The sequence below is a fragment of the Acinonyx jubatus genome, chromosome A1 (genome assembly GCF_027475565.1).
Source record: "Acinonyx jubatus isolate Ajub_Pintada_27869175 chromosome A1, VMU_Ajub_asm_v1.0, whole genome shotgun sequence".
Classification (NCBI taxonomy): Eukaryota; Metazoa; Chordata; class Mammalia; order Carnivora; family Felidae; genus Acinonyx; species Acinonyx jubatus.
Genome location: NC_069380.1, coordinates 76,394,693 through 76,416,779, shown reverse-complemented (window position 1 = coordinate 76,416,779; position 22,087 = coordinate 76,394,693). Strand labels below are relative to the sequence as shown.

The 22,087-nt window shown below is 42.1% G+C and overlaps 1 protein-coding gene across 2 annotated transcripts in view; it reads left to right on the top strand.

Moving 5' to 3' along the window:
- NALF1 (NALCN channel auxiliary factor 1) overlaps positions 1–22,087 on the top strand; it is a 623,416-nt gene that overhangs the window by 387,897 nt on the left and 213,432 nt on the right. The window lies entirely within an intron of this gene.

The window sequence follows — 22,087 nt, the reverse complement described above, 5'->3', positions numbered from 1 at the left end:
ATCAGTTCTTTGTGCACGCATAATAAAATACGACCAGATAAAAATCATGGATGCTTCCATTCAGGATGTAAACTTTTTTTTTTTTCAATTGAAAGTGTGGTTGACACCACGTGACGTTAGTTTCGGGTGTGCAACATAGCAATTTGGATCTCCCTACCTTATGCCGTGCCCACCAGGAATGTAGCTACCATCCGCCACCATGCAATACTGTCACAATACCATTGACTGTATTCCCTAGGCTGCGCCTTTTCTTACCATGATTTATTCATTCCATAACTGGAAGCCTGGATTATTTACTTTCATGACTGAGGGCGCTTTCCTTGGTTGGAATCATTTGGGTTGGTTAGTCACGGACTAACCCGCTTCCTCTCGCTTTACACCAGAGACCAACCCCCCTCCCTGGATCATGACTCATTCATGCCCATTTTGTAGTTTCTGAACTTTTTTGTTGGCGTATGGGATATTGGTCCCAAGGCTGTCCTGGCTTCAAATATCCACATTTTTTGGAGAGCTTGCTTATGTTACTGTACATTTTCACTACCCTGTTAGCTGATGTTGTTGGCCCTCCACTTAATCACCGGTCAGAATGATGGCAGAACCTGAAATTGCCTTTTGCCTTAAAACAACCTCTCAGTTGACAGCCATTAAGATATTTCCGCATGGGTGTCAAACCAAATATGCTGTTTGGCGTTCTGTTGACCAAAATGTTTTTTTTTTCTTGCCAGTTTCCTAAAATGAATATAGCAATAATAATTGAAGCTTATTTAATATTTATTAAGGAACGTATATGGTAAACACATTTACTGTGCTGTCTAGCCCTCAAAACAACCTGCGAGTCGGGTGCATCCCCTCCTTTAAAGGTGAGAAGCAGCTTTAGGAGTCCCACAGCTGGGAAGCTACCCTGATAGAGACCCAAGCCTGAATGAGTCTCAGATGATTTCACACTGAGCCACAGCTAAGCATCATGAGCTAAGGTGGATTTGGGAAAGATTGCTACTTAGGTGAACGTGTCTTGATGCCTTAATTTTGAAACAAAAAAGTGGAGAGACACTTATTAAGAGGGCTGAGGGATCTTTGGGTGAAGAGACGATGAGGATTAGTTCAATGACTGGGGGACCGGAGAAGGAAGGGCATGAGGAGTAGATGTGAAGGTTTCTGCAGCTGTAGTATCAATAGGATTTGCGGACTGATTCCTTCTAGTCCTTCAAAAAAATAGGAAATAGAATTGGATATCGTGGATGAGGGCTCTTTCGTGCTGAGAGGTGGGAAAATCACTTCACATCTAGTCTCTGCTGTCTTCCTTTCTGCTTCTTGGGCTTTTCAAACCAAATGTGCTGTGGGCAAGAGCGGCCGCCTCACGGTTCTTGGACAGGCTGCAGCCTGCTCGTAGGGTGGCAAAGGGTGGCTTAGACATGGGGATCTGAGCCCCACCCCACGCTGGTCCCCCCCATTCACACGTCATGGTGCACCTTTACATTCTTGTGTGACATTGTGAGTGTCAAGCAATTTGCATGAAAAACAGGGGTACATGAAAACTATTATTCGGTGACCAGTGTTTCGTGTCCTGTATCTTCCAGGATTGCCCAGTGCATCTGTAGTTTCTGCTAACCACAGAAATCCAGAATAACCTAGAAAACAGCGCTTACCCAGCGTTATCTCGGTAGGATCACACATACTAGGACACTTCCATAACACATACATGTAATACAGGGATGTATTTTTGATCAGTGGTTTGCAAATGTCTTTCAGTAGAACATTCTTGACTTCAAAATGGAAGCCCAATAATTGAAACACATGAAAATCTGAGCTGATTATTTACATGTAAATGGAACTGTATACAAAATAATAATTTCCAGTAGGAAAAAATATATATATATAGGCAGATGGGAAAATGGGTTTTCTTAAACCAGGCCTGGACCCAGAACCACCCCCCAATTACTCAGGCCAGCCCATCGTCACTTCTGCCTGGAAACCTGGAGACATAGCTCCCCATTCAGAGCTAAATGACAGATAACATTAGCACATAATTAGAGCACAGAGTTTCAAAATTGCCTCTAAAAAATGCCATCCAGGCCAGTAAGACTTTATTTTTACCAAATTGAAATATCAGCATATTTTTAAAATGAAAGTGTTAATTAGAAGAAAGTTTGGTCAGCCAGGAAACTTAGTAAAATGAGAATCACAGAAAAAAACATTGGCAGTCTCCATGAGAACATGGCAGGGACAGAAGCTGACCAGAATTGTGACTCTGTAATTGTAACACAGGTAATTAGGACAGTAAGAACGACTAACTTGCTTTTATTATCACCTGCCAGAGTTTGTACTAGGAATTTTATGTATGTTAAGTCTGTTAAACCTCCTGACGAACCTATGAAGTAGATTATTATCCCCACTTTGCATGAGAAAACAGACACAGTATAACTTAAGTAAGTCATTCAAGGTCAGGTCCCTAGTCTGGGCTCCTACCTGGAACTCACCAGGCAATCTCTCCTGATATCATAAACAGTCCAGTCCTTGGGGGTGACCCTTCTTCTTTGATGTCTGCGATGCAAGCTTCTAATGATGATTTTGGTTTTAATCACCTGTCTTCTTTAATGAAATCCCTCTTGATTTGCTGAAAGGTGACATCTGTGGACCTCCAAAGCTGAAGGCCAAGCCTGAGCCTTGGTCCAGCCCACCATCGTTGATGCGTTCCCTCCCATCACTGTGCTACCTGTCTTCTTGCTTCTGTTTGTTCCTGTTACGAAACGGTTTCAGAATGTAAAGCCTTTCTGGCTGTACCTGCCTTCAGCTCAGTGATCAATCCCAGTGGGAGTCCTATACGCCCTGAAGCGGTAACACCTGTCTGAGATTCGTGGAAATAAGCCCACAGCCTGAGAAGGAAAGCAAGCAGCCCTGTAGGGCATCCAGCTGATAACAGACTTAGATCCACCTGCAAAATGAACAGGAAACGCCATGTCTCCCAAGGTCCTGGAGCAGCTAAAGACTGCCCTAATGATTCTCTCTTTCTTAACTGTACTGCCCTGTGCCCACGTTGCTGTTCTCCTCTATCACTGGTACGTGCAGATGTTGAACCGCCTTAGTTCCGTGTTGGCACTGAGTCCCTAGTCTTTCCTGCTTCCCCCATTTCTGACTCAGAAGCGGCAACCAATCTAAAATTGGTCGCTCTTCCCTTAGACCCCTCCTCTGAGTCCTTCTCCTTCCTCATCACCAAAAGATAAGATGCCTTCTGTTTTGCTGTCGTGGAACGGCATGCCATGGTTCTGGAGTGTCCTACCTCCTTGCATCTAGTCAAATAACTCTGATGTTGTCAAACTGGTGGCCTTTGGGCTTTTGTTGTCCCTAGCCCTTGGCACCTCATCCAGATCTAACACCTGGGTTTGGAGGCATCCAGCCTGGCTTCAGTCCCCAGGACCTCAGCTTTCTATTCTTCTAACCCGTCTTTAATTGCCAATCTTCCAGACATGATCTCTCGCTCATGGCCAGTTCACCAGGTCCTTCTTTTTGCTTAAATTCCCACTTTCTGAGAAAGGCAATGATGTGCCCTGTGTAGAGAAGGGAATCGGTATTCACACAAGCCTGATAATTAGAAGTACTATGTATGTACTAAGTAAACTTGCACAAATTACTTAAAAGCTTGGGGTGTCAGTTTCCCCATTGGTAAAATGAAAGTAACATCTAGCTCATCTAGTAATGTTGTGAGGACTGAATCATCAAATTACAGAACGTGTCCAAAATATAATCATTTTTATAAAGGTCTGTTGCTTCCCATGATACTGCTTACTCTTCTGAGTAAGCCCGGAGGCCAGGACAAATAAGCCCAGTCACTGCCCAGTTCCAACCATGCTCTGTGTCTCGTATGTAATAATAATAGTAATAAAACAAGAGAACTGATTCTCTACTGATTCAGTAGTGAACTATGACTCTTGCTAGATGTTACGCAATACCTTAAGCAGTTAAAATTCATTTCTAACACCTCTAAATAGCAGGTGTCATTAAAAAATCCACTTTATAGATGACCAATCAGGAGCACCGTGAGGTTCAGTTACCCCCATCACACAGGCTGGCATAGTGCTTTAAAAGTTGAATTACTGGGCAATTTTTTAAGAAATCCAAAAATTTTTATCTAAGACTCCAGATTCCTAGCTTTTGTGGGCAAAGTGGAAACTGTCGGTACCTGGCCTGAATTCTGACACGGCTGAAGTTAGCAGGGTCCTGAGTAGTTGACTTAGATGGTTGTGAGCCTTCAGGCTGGCCTGTCACTCTCTAATACCATACACCTGCAGCTGTCCTCCACGTTGTAGACACCAGGCCCCTAGGCTCACAGGAAGCCTTGAACTTCGCTTGAGGACAGTAGGGCTGTCTTTTTATGTAAGAAATTCAGTAGAGTAGTGAGAAGAGGAAGAGATTTTTCAGCCTTTGGCGATGGTAGAACTCTTCCATAGTTATTTTTGTTTAGCTTTCAGAATTAGTTTAGGGACTCTAAGAAATTGAGAGTGGTTTTGCTCATTCCAGTGTTAGACTTCCTTCCTGTAATGTTAAAAAAATAATAATAACCCATGCATTGAGAGAGAAAAAACTAATATCAATTATGCTATACATTTTTAAAAAAATATTTATTTCCAGAGAGAGCAGGTGAGCACATGTGCAGGTGGGGGTGGGACAGAGAGACAGGGAGAGAGAGAATCCGAAGTGGGGCTCGATCCTCTGAACTGTGAGATTGTGACCTGAGCCTAAGTCAAGTGTCAGACACTGGCTGAGCCACCCAGGTGCCCTCTATTATGCTGTACCTTTTTCAAAGTGATGATTTGTCTTAGTCATGCATCCTAAAGAAAATATCTTAAACATTTATATTTGGGAGTTGCAAGTCATTTGTGATTTATAAATATCAGATATATTTTTGGTACTCTAAGCAGAATAAAGAAATCTTTCCAAACTATCCAGGAAGAATCCTCTTAAGAAGAAAAGATAAGCACATGTTGAAGGAAAATGAGTAACTTGTAGATAGGATCAAAGGCATGGCCAGGAAAAGCTTTGACTGTCTTGCTTATTCTATAAATATTTTAGAATGAAACTTACAACATAGATTCACTGAGTTTACTTCAAGCTAAATCTGAAATAACTAGGGCACTCCACTGGTGTCGACTAAGAGTAGTAGAATTTTAATGCAAAAACACATAAAGATAGAAATTAGTCAACATTTCTTGGAGTTTCAAATATATTTCTGAAGCTTCTCTGTACCAGAGGGTGTTCATGTAGAAAACAACTTGGATGACCTCCTTCCAGGATTCTCTGATTATACAAAATTTCCTGGGATTTGGTCAAGATGGCTAATTGTACACAACCAAATACTTGAAGGGAGTCCTAACAGACCCCCAAACACAATGTTTCCAAGCATCGATTGGGGGTGTTGGGAAGGGACCCTTTAGGTAACATCTATGCAAGGTCAGATGACGAGTCACAATCAGTAACTGGTCACATTGGTCGAAGACAGGGACAGCCTTTTTTTTTTATACATTAGTAGGCAAATGAAAATTGTGATCACAAAGGTTGTCTGAGATCTAGATGAGGCTGTGTCTAAAGGAGTGTCCTGAACAACAACACAGCACAAGAATTATGAACCAAGTTCAGTCTGGTGACAGAAATTGGCTTCAACACTTAGGTTTTACATTTACAGAGTTTCATTAGTTCACTAAAATCCAATTTCAAGCAAGATGCAGTGTTAACTTCCTCACAAATAAGAATAAACTGGGATGTATGTGCACAGGCAACAAATGCCTGATTTGTGAGTGTCAGACTCTATCCTTCAGCACCAGCCCCACCGGTAGTTCCCCGAACACTCCAGGCTCTTACCTTCCCCTCAGCGCTCAGTCCAAACACTATCAATGACTTTTGCTAAAATGTTTTCCTCTGCTTCTCCAGCATTTGGAATGGTGTACGTAGTGGGTGCTAAATAAACATTTGTTGACTTAGTGAAGTGTCGTGACACATTCTGTGACTTCCCCCAGCTCACTTAGTTGTGCTACCTATACTAAAGTTTAACCCACTCCGGTTAAAACAAGTGTATTGAGTTGATGCTTTGATGTATCAGCCATTTTACGTTCCACTCATCCTCCACCAGTCTCCCCTAGGTACATATTCCACAAAACCTTGTCCTCAGCCCAGGTAGCTAGGATAATTCACTGTTGTTGACAAAAGGTAGAGTGTGATGACAAAAATGTAAAGAGATGGAAATTAACCAACATCTCTTAGAGCTTCAAAATGTATTCCTAGAGCCTCCTCTGTAACCCAAAGATGTGGAACCAGAAAGCTGCTTGAATCTCTTCTTTCCATGATTCTCTGATCCTGCATAAACTGCAGTGATAGCGAGTGAGGTAGATATTCTGAAATATTAAATGGAAGCGTTCGTTTTTAAAAGTTCAGATATTAAAGCATTCATATAATTAAAGCGTGTATTTTCCTTTTAAATTGTCAGTAATCTGTACTTAACAATTTCAATCATAGTCAAGGGTAAATTGTTTTTCTTTCTCTCTCCCTCCTGCTTCTTCACCTCTGCCCAGAATCATCTGAGACTATTTCCAGGGAAACTCATTTACTTTGGCAGCAAAATCTGCTCACTATGAAGGTGGCTTATGGAGCACAGATTCAAAAGACAAATACCTAGACCAGGAAGTATACTCCAGTAGTGGAGACATTGCTTTAACCCCATCCAGCTGAAAGCAGAGTTTCCGAGCTAGTTGGAGTTAATGTGGAGATTAATGCGTATAGAGAATGGGATAATCGGGGAAGACAATACAAGAGGGAAAGAAACTGGAAAGGGTGTGGAGGGGCATGGCACTGGGGACAGAAATCATGCCGGTTGTCTTTTCTTCTAAAATCACAACTCAAGGGCAAGTGAAGTTTAGTTTCCCTTAGATGTCTGGGAAATATTGTCATTCTCTACTGGGAAGACTCAGGCCAGCCTATTAACACCAGCAATGGAACGAGAAGGCAGCCAAGAACTGGGGCCTGGTGAAAACCAGCCATGAAGGGGAAGACTAATGAGGGTTTGTTAGTGCTAGTCCTGTTAACATGGACTGTTCTCACTGCCTTCCTTCTGAGAACTTGGTACGTATTTTCCTTTAGATGCTTTAAGTCCTGTGGCAGCCACATGGGCATACTATTATGCTACGTGCTCAGGATGAGAATCACAGAATATGGCAAAAACATAGTCTCTGTCTTCATGCCCTTGATACTAAATTACACATAAGAGACTGTGTGGGAATAAAGACGCCAATTGGCTGGAGCTGCGGTTGCTGAGCATTAAATAGACTTAATACAAGAGTTTAGATATTTGTAAACTTTTAAAAACGGACATTTGCATTTTAGCTTTTGGGTTATGGGAACTCTCTTTTCCTCAACCACTAATAGTAGATGGCATCTCTGAATTTACACACAAATTCCCAAAACATAGCACTATACTTTAAATCGAATGACCACAGCATGTGTAGGGTTATGTTGCTGGTGTACATGATTAAGAGTCTTAAAAAGCAAACATAGGATTGGTGATGAGAAGGCGTACCCTTGCCTTATTCCCGATATTAAGGGGAAAGCAGAGACTATCTCACCATTAACTCTGATAGTAGTTTTCCACAGAGGCCCACTGTGAGCCCGAGCAAATTCCCTTTTACTCTTTGTTTGCTGACAGTTTTGGTCACAAATGGGTGTTGAATTTTGTCAGATGCCTTTTCTGCATTGAGTCAAAGGATCCCAGGTTTGTTTTTGTTGTAGTTATTTCGCTGCTACCATAAATTGCAGGATTTCATTTTCTTTTTTTTTTTGTTTTTAATTTTTTTTTCAACGTTTATTTATTTTTGGGACAGAGAGAGACAGAGCATGAACGGGGGAGGGGCAGAGAGAGAGAGGGAGACACAGAATCGGAAACAGGCTCCAGGTTCTGAGCCATCAGCCCAGAGCCCGACGCGGGGCTCGAACTCACGGACCGCGAGATCGTGACCTGGCTGAAGTCGGACGCTTAACCGACTGAGCCACCCAGGTGCCCTGAGGATTTCATTTTCAAATATTAAACCAGTCACGCTGAGATAATTCACACTTGGTCATGACATCCTTTTTATGTCTTGGTGAAGTCTACCTCTTTTTTAAAAATTCTCTAGGTTTGAGGTTGTTTTTTTTTTTTTTTTCTTTAAGATTTCGTTTAAATTCAAGTTAGTTAACATACAGTGTAGTATTAGTTTCAGGGGTAGAATTCAGTGATTCATCATTTGCATATAGCAATTGTCTTCTTACATGTTTTTCAACAAAGCAAATTTTCTATGTGGATACCGTTCTGAGCTATTTTTTTAATGTTTATTTATTTTTGAGAGAGAGAGAGACAGACACAGAGAGAGAGCATGAACAGGGGAGGGGCAGAGAGAGAGGGAGACACAGAATGTGAAGCAGGCTCCAGGCTCCCAGCTGTCAGCACAGAGCCCGACGCGGGGCTTGAACTCATGAACAGCGAGATCATGACCTGGGCAGAAATCAGTCGCTTAACCAACTGAGCCCTCCAGGTACCCCTTTTCTGAGCTGTTAATTGTAACTGCAGTATTATTGCTGAGAACATGTTTAAGCAGTTGGCTTAAAAACGTATTAGGAAGACACTATAAAATACATGCACCGAGTTCGTTGGTCAAAATTGCTTTGTTTACTGTTCTCGTTGGTGTTTCTCGCCCTCTAAGAGGAAGTTTTCAGCCTGTGTTTTTAGAAAGATGGCCCTCGGGGTGCCTGGGTGGCTCAGTCAGTTGAGCGACAGACTTCAGCCCAGGTTATGATCACAATGGTTCATGGGTTCGAGCCCTGCATAGGGCTCTGTGCTGACAGCTCAGAGCCTGGAGCCTGCTTCGGATTCAGTGTCTCCCTCTCTCTCTGATCCTCCCCTGCTCGTTCTCTGTCTCTCTCTGCCTCTCAAAAATAAATAAACGTTAAAAAAATTTTTTTTAAATAAAAATAAAAAAGAAAGATGACTCTCTTAACGAGGTGAACCGCTGACCCACTTTTGTTTGTATGTGACAAAAATCCCTCGGCTCCAGGGTGTCAGCTGAGTTCTCTTGCACCAGCACACTGCGGTGAGGACAGTTATGAGGAACTTGGCCTTGGAGAGGTTAGGGAGGGGGAGGCCGCAGGAGGGTCTTCGGGAACCATGGAGCCCTGCACCCCATGAGCAAAGCTCTCAGAAAGGAAGCAGCCGTTGACTCCTCACACTGTCTGTCATTCTGATTATGTGATGTCCCTCCCCCTCCCCTCACCCCCATTCGTTCTCAAAGTGAAGATGCGGATGTTCAGCAAAGGCCGCAGCATCTCAGGCATCAGACTACGACCCCTTCCGCGTCCTTCCTTTTCATCTTTAAGAACACTGTCCCGTCAGCCAGTGTGAACGGAGGAGAAGCTCAAGTATCATTGCAGTTTTCTTCAGGTAGCAAATGGCTGGGTTAACAGCTACGTGGGAACTGCTCGATTTGTCACCAAGTTCACGCAAAATGCGATCATTTCGTGAACGGAAGATAAGCCTCTGTATCCCTATATAATCATGCAGAAGGCGTTTAAGAACCGAATGGATGTGTTACTCAGGAAAGCAGGTAAACCGCTGTGTGCATTTATTAATGTAATGAAGGAAACTCCTCAAATGGATCTGCTAACATCATTTGGGGCTAACCTGACTCTTGATTTTTTTTTTCCTAATCAGCCTCTAAGGTGCGATTATTTTTAATATCAGCTCAGCTGCACAGCTGGGGAAGACTTTCAGAAACCCACGAAGCAGCGCTGTGGTCTGCTTCAGGGCCAGACCCAGGGGGATGTGCCAATTTTGTTATTCTCGAGGGGCTGGAATTCTCGACACCGTGGGCATTTAGTCTATGTATTTCTTACAGAGACCAAGTGATAAATGGTGATATGTTGCCAAAGCTACCCCCACAGATCTCACTGAGCCCATCATGGAACCAAAGCAGGTGCCCTCTGAAGGAAAACCTCTGGTCAACACACCCAGTCCTTCCCCAAATCTCTTACTGGGTGACTGTCACCATTTTGAAGCCGACTTGGACATGAGAACTCGAAGAAGGAAGGGTACACCAGGCAGTGTGGTCACACCTGTGTGTCCGTGCCTCCGGCTCTCTTGTAAAAGACTGACGATGGTAACCACGTGTACTGAACGCCCTCTACATTTTGGGCCCCCTGCTAAGCCCTCTACATTCACCATCCTGTTGACACTGTAAGAATCCAAAGCCAGCTCCAGGCTCCAAGCTGTCAGCACAGAGCCCGACGGAGGGCTCGAACTCACGAACCTTGAGATCATGACCTGAGCCGAAGTTGGATGCTTAACTGACTGAGCCACCCAGGCGCCTCCAAAATGAATCATCTTTTAAGGAAGAAATGGAAAGTGTTCTTCCAGGAAAGAAGACAGCTAATTATTCCTTAATCTTCCTTCCATAATCTGTAACTCTAGCAGCAGATTAGGTTGAGATAGGATGGATTAATTACCATAAAAAACCAGATCTGTGACCAGTTAAGAAGACGTAGGCTCAGACAATTTAAGATAATCCTGTTTGTAGAAGAAATCTTAATCTAACCTTAATCTAATCTTAATCTAACCTTAGAAAGTGATCAGTCATTATTATATAACAACTGGTCTCTTTTTTAGCCTAAAGTTATTATAATACATATAATGCATTCTAAAATAAGAAATTGTGTCTAATAGTGTGCAATGATAAAATTGATTTATTCAATTGTTTTCATTTACATAGCAGGTGTAACAAAATGAGCATTTTATCATGGTAACTACTGCTGCCAGAATTCTTAGGGTCAGGTTGGCTTTTTATTTTGTTTCATTGAAAGTTTATTTATTTTTGGAGAGAGAGAGAGAGAGCACGTGCAAACAGGGGAAAGGAAGAGAGAGAGGTAGAGAATCCCAAGCAGGCTCAGCACTGTCAGCTCAGAGCCTAACATGGGGCTTGAATCCACAGACCAACCCATACCCCATGAGATTATGACCTGAGTCAAAACCAAGAGTCTGACACTTAACCGACTGAGCCACCCAGGCACCCCAGGGTCAGGCTGTTTTTTGAGAAAATACCTGCGGAACTTAAGCAAATAAGTTTGAGAAAATACCCGCGGAAAGTGAAATTAGAACAGCGGGAAGTGGTTGTCCTGTCATGGCCAAAATGCCAAGAGGCTAGTCTGATTTCTCTGTAAGGTCAGGCATTAAATATTACCTTGAGATGGATGGAAGAAAAGATCACTGCATGAGTGGGGGCAGGGGTGGGGGGAGGAGAAGGGTCAGTGATCGGGAATAGGCTTCAGGGCTGAGTGGGAGGAAACACAGCATCCTTGTGAGAGGCAACCTCAGAATATGGTAAGAGAGGAACAACTCATTTGGAGTCATAACACTTCTGCCTTCGCGAACATAAATTCCTTTTCCATTGTCCAAAAGAGTAAACGAAACCAATCGTAATCTGAGATGATTTGACGGGGCAAATTTTTGAAATCCCAAAGAAAAAGTGAAAATAGCACAGGCCGTGACAGCTTAGGGTCAGAGGTGACCATGAACATACAGGCCCCAAGGAAGTTGAAGTATCTTGTTGAGGGTTGTGAATTTACGTAGGCAAGGAATTTTGGATCCGTGCCCAACCTATCGAGAGGTCACGGATGAAGGTGGAGTGGACAGCTGGCTTCCTCACGCTTGCCTTTATTCACAGAAGTAATTCTCAACCGTGATTGCATTCTGGAATATGCTTGGGTAGCTTTTAACACCTACTTAAATGCCTGGGTCCCAGCCCAGAGAGTCTGACATTTTTTTTTTTTTTTTTTGATTGGAGGGGGGAGGGAACCTGATTATCATTATTATTTTAAGGCTTCCAGAGAATTCTACCCTGCAGCCAAGATTGAGGAGCACTGAACTTTGTGACAACAGAGAATCTAAATGCTGAAAATGTCACGCAAACAAGGAATTTGGGATGGTCCACTTTCTCAAGTGAGGCTCCTCATTGAATCACGGCACAGTTATTTTAGTAACTCCTTTTTTTAGTTCCTCCAAGGATTCAAGTAACTACTGCCATCTAGATGAATAGGAATGAAGTGAATTCATTGAACACAATGGCTGTCTTGGGGCATTAGGGCTTAATCTTCTCACAGAACCTCAGTAAAGGCTATCTGGTAGACAGAAGAGGGGGACATTACAAGGAGTGAGAATTGCACACAGAGTGGCATAAATATTTGGGGGGGCATAACATGGTCTTAAGACAGTCACTCCCGTGTCCATTAAAGAGATAGCTATGTAATCATGGTACTTTTCAAAGTTAGGACAAGCCTCCATCACACATACGTCCTTAGCATTTGCTCCTATTACAGCCAACACACAGTCAATTTTAAGTTGTGCTGGGCACGGTAACCCAGTGGCATCGTGGTGCTTGACAATGTGACCAAATTACGCATCGTCCGAACCGGGGACAGTGTACGCATGTGTGTGTTCGGGAAGCCCCGTGATGGTAAAGCTGATATGTCAGGGATCAACTTGCGCTGCCTCACACACCGAGAGGCACACGTACTCCAGGGCTAGACGGTAAGAAATGCTATTGGGAGGGGGGGCATTCACTTGGCAGCACGAAGAGGGCACATTATGAAGAAAAAAGTAGCATGTGCCCTGGAGTCAGACAGAACTGGGTTTAATCGGGAACCTCGGCATCCATTATCTCTATTGGCCTTGTCATGTCCAGTGCTAGGTATCTGAATTAGCTGTCTTAGTCAATGTGACATTCCAATCGCCTGACTGCTATGGAAGAGCTTTTCAATAAATACGCCTGAATGTGTGGGCAAATGAATGAATAAATATATTCCAGGATCTCTCCATTTGATTTGCCCTGCTGTGAACGTTATTCCGTAGAAATTGATGTCTCTCTTAATGTTAGGACTCACAACTGAACGCCTAAATTCAAATACAATATCTCAGCCCGTATGTAGGGAAGTTAAGCCATCCAGTATTTTCTATGTTTATTTAATAGCTTTATCAAATACTGGGGTATATTAAAATGTCCAGGTCTTTGTACATCAGATTGTTCTAATTGTCTCCAAGGTGTCCACACACATTTGATAGCTTGAGTTTAGGATTGTTACATTTATCCCCATTAAATTTATCCCAGGTGTTTTAGTTCTAGGTTCCCCCTACCCTTGGCCGCTTTAAATTTTATTCTGTCTTTATCATCTTGTTTCTTACCAGCTTGGAGATACTGCAAACTAGTAAACAGTCTTAGGTGATTGATAACAATATTGAATAAGACAGAGTGAAGGGAAGAACACAGTGCCCTCCACTGTGGGCTCTTTTCTCAATTGACATTATTTAGTTTATGAACATTAGTGAGTAGGGTTCTCCCGTCGATGGCAAATCAACCCCACAGTGCGATCAGCCCACAATGATTTTATCGTATTTTCTAAACAGAATCTTAAGGGAAGCATTTCAGGTGCCCTCTGCACTCTTCCTCAATTACTTTAGCAATTGGTGCTCTACCAGTCCTGTTAATTTATATTTGATAGGTAAGCATAATAAATATGTGGAAGACATTTTGGCCACTTAATATTTTTTTAAGAGATCTGAACAATCCATACTGCAAGCATTTCAAAGACATGGGTATATGATTAGGACCCAGTGTCATACCTGGTTTCTAGTAAGCACTCAAGAATCCTGCTGCAGAATGTGTCTTTAAATGTCTGATGATTTACTTAAGGGCTTATTACAAAGAGGATTTCACTTTAAATAGTGAAAAGGATGCAGGTTTGTTATTAGCCAAAGGATGTTACATGGCAGCAGATTATTCATAGTTTGTTCAAAAGAGAGAGTTGGGGCTCCTGGGTGGCTCAGTCGGTTGAGCGTCTGACTTCGACTCAGGTCATGATCTCACGGTTTGTGAGTTCGAGCCCCGCGTCGGGCTCTGTGCTGACAGCTCGGAGCCTGGAGCCTGCTTCGGATTCTGTGTCTCCTCCTCTCTCTGCCTCTCCCCTGCTCATGCTCTATCTCTGTCTCTCAATAATAAATAAACATTAAAAAAAAAAAGAAAGAAAGAGAGAGAGAGAGAGACCAAGAATCCACTATGAACAGTTCACTGACAATGAAATATTTAGCTTAAAACTTCCTCAAAAGCACTGAGTTGTTTTCAGAAATTTTGCTTACACATTCGAGAATCCGGAATTTAACAATATACCACTAGGCCACTCTCTGTTGTAACACTCCCCATTATTTTGCTGCTCAGTGCCTTTTCTTGGGCTATTTCCTGATTCTGAGATGTTCTGTCCTCAGAATTTTAGAGCTGGAGCAGACCAAAAAACAGTAAGTCTTATACACCTCTCAAATAATAGGTGCTAAGAATGAGATCCAGGAAATGGCTTTTGACGTGCATCACACAGTAGGTCCCGCTTGCTGACTTCCTGTACAGAGCGCAGCATGGATCCTGGGGAAGATCCCAGGTTCTGGGTCCAGATTGCTAGAGTTCCCATCCTGGTTAGGTCCCTTCCAGAAGCCGTGTGATCTCAGCTGAATTACTCATAATTTCCGAACCTCAGTTCCCTCATCTCTAAAATGGGATCATCACATCCCTGACTTCACTGGGCTGTTACAAGGAGCAGCTTGAGCTAATAGATGTGAAAGTCTTAGAAGAAGGGGCGCCACGGATGAGTTTGATTCCACTCTTGTCAATATTACCCTCCCACGTCCTTGTGGAATCAGCTCACGCACCCCCCTTCTAAGAAATATTTCCAGCCCATTTCACCTGTTTCTTCTCCAGTAATTCTGTTTTGCCAATTAGTTCATTCTGCCTTAGATAACTCAATGTCTTTTTCCCTGGGTAAGGTTGTCTGCCCTATAGACCCAATGGAATATTTCAAATCAAATACATGCTTGTTGAATTGAAGTACATTTTCCTTTAGGATACTGAATTGTAGAGATAGCTTTATCTCTTTTTTTCATGTTCTTAATAGTTTTTAAGGGAGAACTTTTATTCCTGGAACAGAGCTCTCAGCCAGCTTATGAACAATTCCTGTTAGGCCTCTTGAAAGAAGTTCATAATTGGATCTGAGAAGGAAGCCCCATTTCCTGAGCCTAATCGCTCCAGCCCTGAGGAAGCCCAGGAGAAATCACAAGGCAGGGGGTTTTGCTTTATATATGTATATTATTTTTTAATTAAAGAACACAAAGATATCAGAGAACTTTTCTCAAATCTCTCTTTTCCTATTTTTTTTTTTTTTGGCTAATTTCATCTCTCTCTTTTTTTTTTCTTTCTTTCCTTATTTCTTCCCCTTCAAAGTTGATTGATGTGAAGTACTATTTAAGAAGTTATTACCTAAAGCTGACAACTCTGCTCTGGGTCCCTGAATATTCCTTCTGTTTCTTAAGAAGTTCATCTTTCAAGAAGTGAAATTCAAAGAAATGTCTATGTTTATGCTTCAGGTAGTGTCTCTTGGAAAAATAAAATAAAATCCCCCTGTGAAAATGACTATGATCGCGTCTTACCAGATTATACCAGAGTGCTTTTTAAAATTTAAACTAAAACGTTCTGTTTACATTGTGGAGCTAAAAAATATTTTGGAAGAAATGTAGGAAAAGTATTAAAAGGTGAACAAAAAACATAAGTATCTAGGTTGTTCTGAAAACAATGGACAGATAGTAGAGTCATGGACATTAAATGGAATAAAATAATTACTTGTAATGAGAAACATGATTTCAACAACCTCATCTGCGTATACTTAATCTATTTGAAATGCCAACATACTTATTTTAAAAATAATGAAACTGCCCGTTAACACCCATCATCACACGATTTTAGTTTTTCATATTAACTTTCTCTACATATAAATTTAGAATGCATAATAGCAATTGAGGTAATTGGCTAACTTGTTTAGCTTATATAATGGGCTAGGTAGTTATTTCATATAATATAAAATGAAATACGTTATCTGAGTTTGATAACCTTTACCCTGATCCATTTTAATAACTGTATTGCACTTTGTTCTGTTTTATCAGGAGTCTGAAATCTGAATTATTTTATGACTCAAGGTAGCATGATATTACTGAGCCAGTGTCTCCAAGAAGCAAGCTGCTGTGGGGTGAAGGAAGAGAAATCAGTTTGGGGACCAATTTGATGAACCGAAGATAGTGCTTATTTGATTGGAAAAATCTAGAAATTCGAAAGCTGCACTGCCACTCTCAGGATAGAGCCTGGTTACACACAAGCAGTTATGGAGGCCACACTCTGGCCTCCCTCAAGGGGAGGCACATCTGATTTGACCTTTTACAAGGGTCCTCATTTTTTTCTGTACATACAGATTACTTGTGAAAATAGGAGGGGAAGAATCACCCCGGGCACTCTTCTGCATTTCAAAAATGATGGAGGAGCATGAACCTTCAGATGTAGTAAAATCGCCTGTGAATCTCGCATGACTCCCCAGTGATGTTTCAAGCGCTTGTTCTGTCCGTAGGTTTCTTCACCTCTCCAGACCATCATGCCATATTTATTCCTTTATTTATCAACTCCTGTTCTCTTGGAGCTGGCCATTGAACACAGACGATCCAAGCCCTGACCTCTTGGAGTGTGTGAGAAAAGAAACCCCATTCTTTAACAGCATATAACAGAAGCCTTTAACCTGGTGGGATGTGCAAAGGCAGGCTTTTCTGAGCGAGTGATCTTGAAATGTGAAGGGTTATGGGAGTAAAATTGGGGCGTGGGATGGAAAGAACCATTGGAGAGCATCGCATACAGAAGATGCAGTGAGCACCCATTTCCTGGAGTGGGGGGATAACACGCCTCTTCCGGGAAGAAGAGAAGGCTGTGTGGTTGACAGGATTGAGCAAGAGATTGAGTGGGAAAATGTCTAATGGTCTCTGGTACAGAGATAATTTGAGATGTTCTTTTAAAAAATGATAAATAAAGGGGAGCCTGGGTGGCTCGGTCAGTTAAGTGTCCTACTTCAGCTCAGGTCATGATCTCATGGTTCATGGGTCTGAGCCCCGTGTCAGGCTCTGTGCTGACAGCTCGGAGCCTGGAGCCTGCTTTGGATTGTGTCTCCCTCTCTCTCTGCCCCTCCCCAACTCACCTTTGTGTCTCTCTGTCTCTCCAAAATGAATAAGTATTAAAAAATTTTTTAAAAATAATAAATAAAATCAGAGTGAGTAAGGAGGTCAAACTTTTCCTAATAATATATACCTAACTTAGTCATTCTCTTTACTTTGTATATAAATATATGTTCTTTATGTTCTTTTACAACTGGTTTTATAATATTTTAAGTCAGATTCACTGAAGACATTTTTCTCTTTAAAAATGCACCGCATCTGTGGTGAATTACTAACCAACAGGAAGAATATATCTATGGGTGTGCCCACCCTTGATTTGTAGACATGCGTATTGCTTCAACCAGTGTAGCTCCAAGTTTTCTGCCTTTGGTAGAAAGCATTCGTGTTTCAAAGTATACTCTTGACTGCTAGTCGGGACTTTGTTCCCACCAACTTTCGTAATGATTCCAGTAGGGACAAATTAGGAGCAAACTACAACTTTTATCTGCTGGAGAAGGTTTGATTTGCCTAACAGAGCAAGGTTCTAACACTCCTTTCTCACCCAATAGGAAGATAGAGGAACTTGGCAACTGACAAGTGAAAAGATATATATTTTGTGTGTCCCGTTAATAGGGGAGATACTAAGGAATAGAAAGCTGTTGACCCAGCAAAGTCTCATTTCTTCCTGTGGAATACCAAAACACTTACAAATGAACCTTTTAGTGACATGCCAGCAACTCACTGCATGGGAAATCTTAAAAATCCCTGAAGAAGTTCTGAAAAATCAAGTGACCTTTCACAGAAATCACAGAAGTTGAGATCGCTAGGGCTTGAACAGAAAGATGGCCCTGTTATCAATGGCACATGTCTAAGGAAAATCTGAAATGCTAAATGCTTCTCTCCAACAATGACATCAGTTACTTTACATAATCTAATTATTTTTTTTTAACTGGGATGAGGTGATAAATTGGCCTTGATATGGTCATCAATAATCACTTAAATTAAAATACTGTTCCATTAATCGTGTGCAAAAGCAATCTGCAAGCACGCAGTATGTCAGAACTGCCTGCGTGTGGACGAGGCAGCTTGTCCAGACAGACTAAACAACCTGCAGTCCCTTTGGAAAGTTCTCCAGGAGCCAACTCTGCCAGTTTGCTTGGGATGTGTCTCCTACTGGATGGTATCTGATCACAGAAGATTGCATTAGAAAAAATTGAAATCTGAAGCAGTGAGATAATTCTTTTAGAAGCACTATTTCTTGAAATCTAAATGAATACTGGCAGATATAAATGATTCTGTTCAACTGATGATTTGGTGTTCTTTAGAAATAATTCGAGAGCGGCGCCTGGGTGGCGCAGTCGGTTAAGCGTCCGACTTCAGCCAGGTCACGATCTCGCGGTCCGTGAGTTCGAGCCCCGCATCAGGCTCTGGGCTGATGGCTCGGAGCCTGGAGCCTGTTTCCGATTCTGTGTCTCCCTCTCTGTCTGCCCCTCCCCCGTTCATGCTCTGTCTCTCTCTGTCCCAAAAATAAATAAAAAACGTTGAAAAAAAATTATAGAAATAATTCGAGAAATTATGTGGCATATACTCATTTGCGGAAGGTTGGTAGAGCCCCAGGAAAACAAACAGAAGTTTACGGTGAGCTTCTGGGGGCAGCGGTGTGTTTGTGTGTTTGTGTTTACATCATGGCTACGGAAGCAATCTGACTCTGGTCCTAGAGTCAGTGAAGATTGAATGTGTCCCTCTCCAGCTTCTTAATCCTTCATACCTGATAAATCTTTAGCGAAAATGCTTCTTGGTCAGTCTAACAAAATGATTATAAACAGATTTTGGAAGAAGGTAACCTGGCCTCAAGTACTGGCTTGACCATGAAATATTTCAATTACTTTGGGAAAATTATCTTAGCGCTTTAAGCCACAGCCTATTTGCAAAGTGGAGATCATCTCAGTATGTCCCTTAATTGGTGGGGATGAGTATTCGGTGCAGGCACAGAGCCCATTATCGAAAAATGCTCGATAAACTGTTAGGTATCATTCTTATGAGTGAAAGATGGGAGAAGGCTCTTTTTAGTGCTTTTAGGATATTTTTACTCTTCTGGTTAGGTGGAAGAGAGACCTTAAATAATTGATGACGGTTCTTGAAAGGCTGCAGGGAGTGCTTCCCCCCTCACCCCCCGGTGGGCATTCTCCTTGGCAGGTGGTGAGTTCTGGAAGCTGGCTGCTTTGACTCTTACCACCTAGGACACCTGATGTGGTTCACTGAAACAGCTTTGCCTCGTCGTCTTTGTCTTTATGTGCCTACCTCATCCTGTGGTTGGGAGATTTAAATGAAATACCGTGAGTACAGGTTACCTGTCGTTTGTACTGGGCATGTTAGCCATTTTCATCTGCAAGGACAAGCATCTGTCAGACAAGAGAGATCTGTCTGTTGCTTATTGAGTGGGGGTGGGGGGATGGGTCAAGACCCAACCCAGCAGCATAAGCCTGTGGGGGTGTCTCAATGCAGTGGAAAGGCACGGGTGATTTCAAATCTTCGTTTCCCTTTAAAGGAAGAGTTTTCTTTTGTTTGGAGTGCAAGATGGAGAGGATATAATCTGTGCTAGTATTTAGTATTAAGATGGGATCACAAGCTGTTGAAAGAAAGACGATGGATAGGTTGTCTCAGAGGAGCGGTCATAAACCAGGGTTGTCAGCTGTGGCCAAGGAGTAAACGATAACTCCCTGGGTGTCTCCAGTGGTCGTTTGAAATTGGCCAGGACGCTTGGCTAGGAAATTGGAATGTGTCCATTTTCCAAGTGGTGCTGTTGCTTTCTTTCTGACTCCTCTTTCTCTTCTTCTTCTTCCCTTTCTTGTCCTCCTCCACCCGTCTCACCAACCTCTTTTGTTATGTGCACCGGTCTCATGCTTTGTAATAGGGGCAGAAGTTTTACGCTTGGCTACTGCTTTTGGGAATCCATATGCCAGTATCCCCAGCGCCGCCCTGTGAGGGATCATTAAGGGTATTAAAAGCTATGTCTTCACTGTAGTAGAGCTGTACCTAGTACGTACAAAAGGTATGATTGAAACAGCACCATTTAGCAAATATCCCAGGAATAGTTATTTCAGACAGTTGCCATCAAGGGTTGCCAAATCTAGTAGCCTACAGTATGATGAAGAAGAAGACCCTCTGCTTTTCTCAAAATACCTTTCCATAAGATATTTATTAATGACAAAGGAGGAAAATAACAACTTTACAGCGGAGAAGGCTGGCAGACATCACGTGAACCAAGGAAATGCAGCGAACATCACCGGTAATGAGATGTGTCAACACCACAATTCCCTGATAGGACGTAAAGAGTAGGGCACACCACCACCACTGTTGTGGCCCAAAAAGGCAAACTCTGGATTGAATCTGGACGAAACATTAGACAAACCCAAAGTGAGGGACATTCTAAAAGTAAAAAGAATTATTTTCTGGGGATTACTTAAATCATCCTGAGCCTATAATACAGTCTTGCTTTGTAGTAAAAACATCTTGCAAATAAATAATTGGAAGATTTGTATTCAGCATATGGAATTATTCTAAAGCTTTTGGCAGATCTACAGAATTATCCGTATGTCTTAACTAAATTCACAATAAGAAATTACTGCCTTTCTAGAGCAATTTCAATGCTAGAAGTGTTATTAGGGCTCCAAAATTTAGTTTACTTTTTACATGAGCTGAAAATACTTAATATGAAAATATTATAGAATTTGCAGGCAAAAGCAACTGGTGAGTATACCAGGAAAGCCTGATGCAGGATTTATTGGCACATTTTCTCTCTCTTGTGTTTTCCCTGTCCGTCATTTGAGAGGAGAATAAAGAAAAATGCATTTTCTTCAAGTTGTTCTCCTCTTTTTGAAATAATATTTGCTGTTTGACAAAGAGGCTTCTCGTTTGGAGCATGGGTTTCCCCCATCACTGGAGGTGGAATATTCCATAACTACGGGGGGCGACAGCTAGGCTTGCAGAACATACTGGACACACAGCTCCCTTTCCTGATTCTGGCTCATTGCATCACTGACGATGTTTTGGACTTCCTAGATGTAGGAACTTTTGCTTCAAATTATCTGTTCCTTTTTATCTTCGCTTCCTGTTCTGAACTCTCCTGGTTGTGGAATCCACTCTCAAATAACTACGTCACGAGTTTCAGATTGGGTTTTCCCTATTAAGTCCATAGTGAAAACAAACGCGTCAGTATGTTGCTGCCTTCCCAAGCAGGCATTCCTGTATCCACGTCTTGGATGTGAACAGAACTGATGTAGTTCAGAGTCAGTACATCATCTCTGTATTAGTTTCCTATCGCTGCTGTAACGAATCAGCACTAATTTAGTGGCTCTAAAACAACACAAATTTGTCATCTCACAGTTCCAGAGGTCAGAAGACCAAAATAGGTTCACTAGGCCAATGTCAAGATGTTGACAGGATCTCATTGCTTCCGGAGCCTCTGTGGAAGATTGTATGCCTTCTGTTTCCCATCCCTAGAGGCTGCCCGAATTCCTTGACTCTTGGTCCCCAAGCAGTTATCACATCCCTCTGACCTCAGTTCCCCCAACTACATATTTCTTTTGTGGAGAACCTTTTTGGTTACACTGGGTTCATCAAGATAGTCCAGAATAATCTCTCTGTCCCCCAAAGCCCAAATCTACATGTATTTACCAAGTCCTTTTTGCCATGTAAGATAACATATTTGCAGGTTCTGGGGATTAGGGAGTGGGCCTTTTGGGGGGTCATTACTCTGCCTATAATACTCAACCTGTCATCAAAACCCAGTAAGGATATGTTCAAAAGGCAGGAGTTTGAAGATGTGGAGAACAATATACCTGACGTGCTGAATGTGATTATTAATACTCATGAAGTGGTTTTTACATTTTATTTCATGAGACACTAAGGTGCATAGACTATCTCTCTGATAGTTGAAAATAAAGTATGGCTGGTGAGTAGTTTGCCGATTGAAGTTCTTCCTCCTTACCTGCGTGTACTAAGGCAAAACACATGACAACAGTT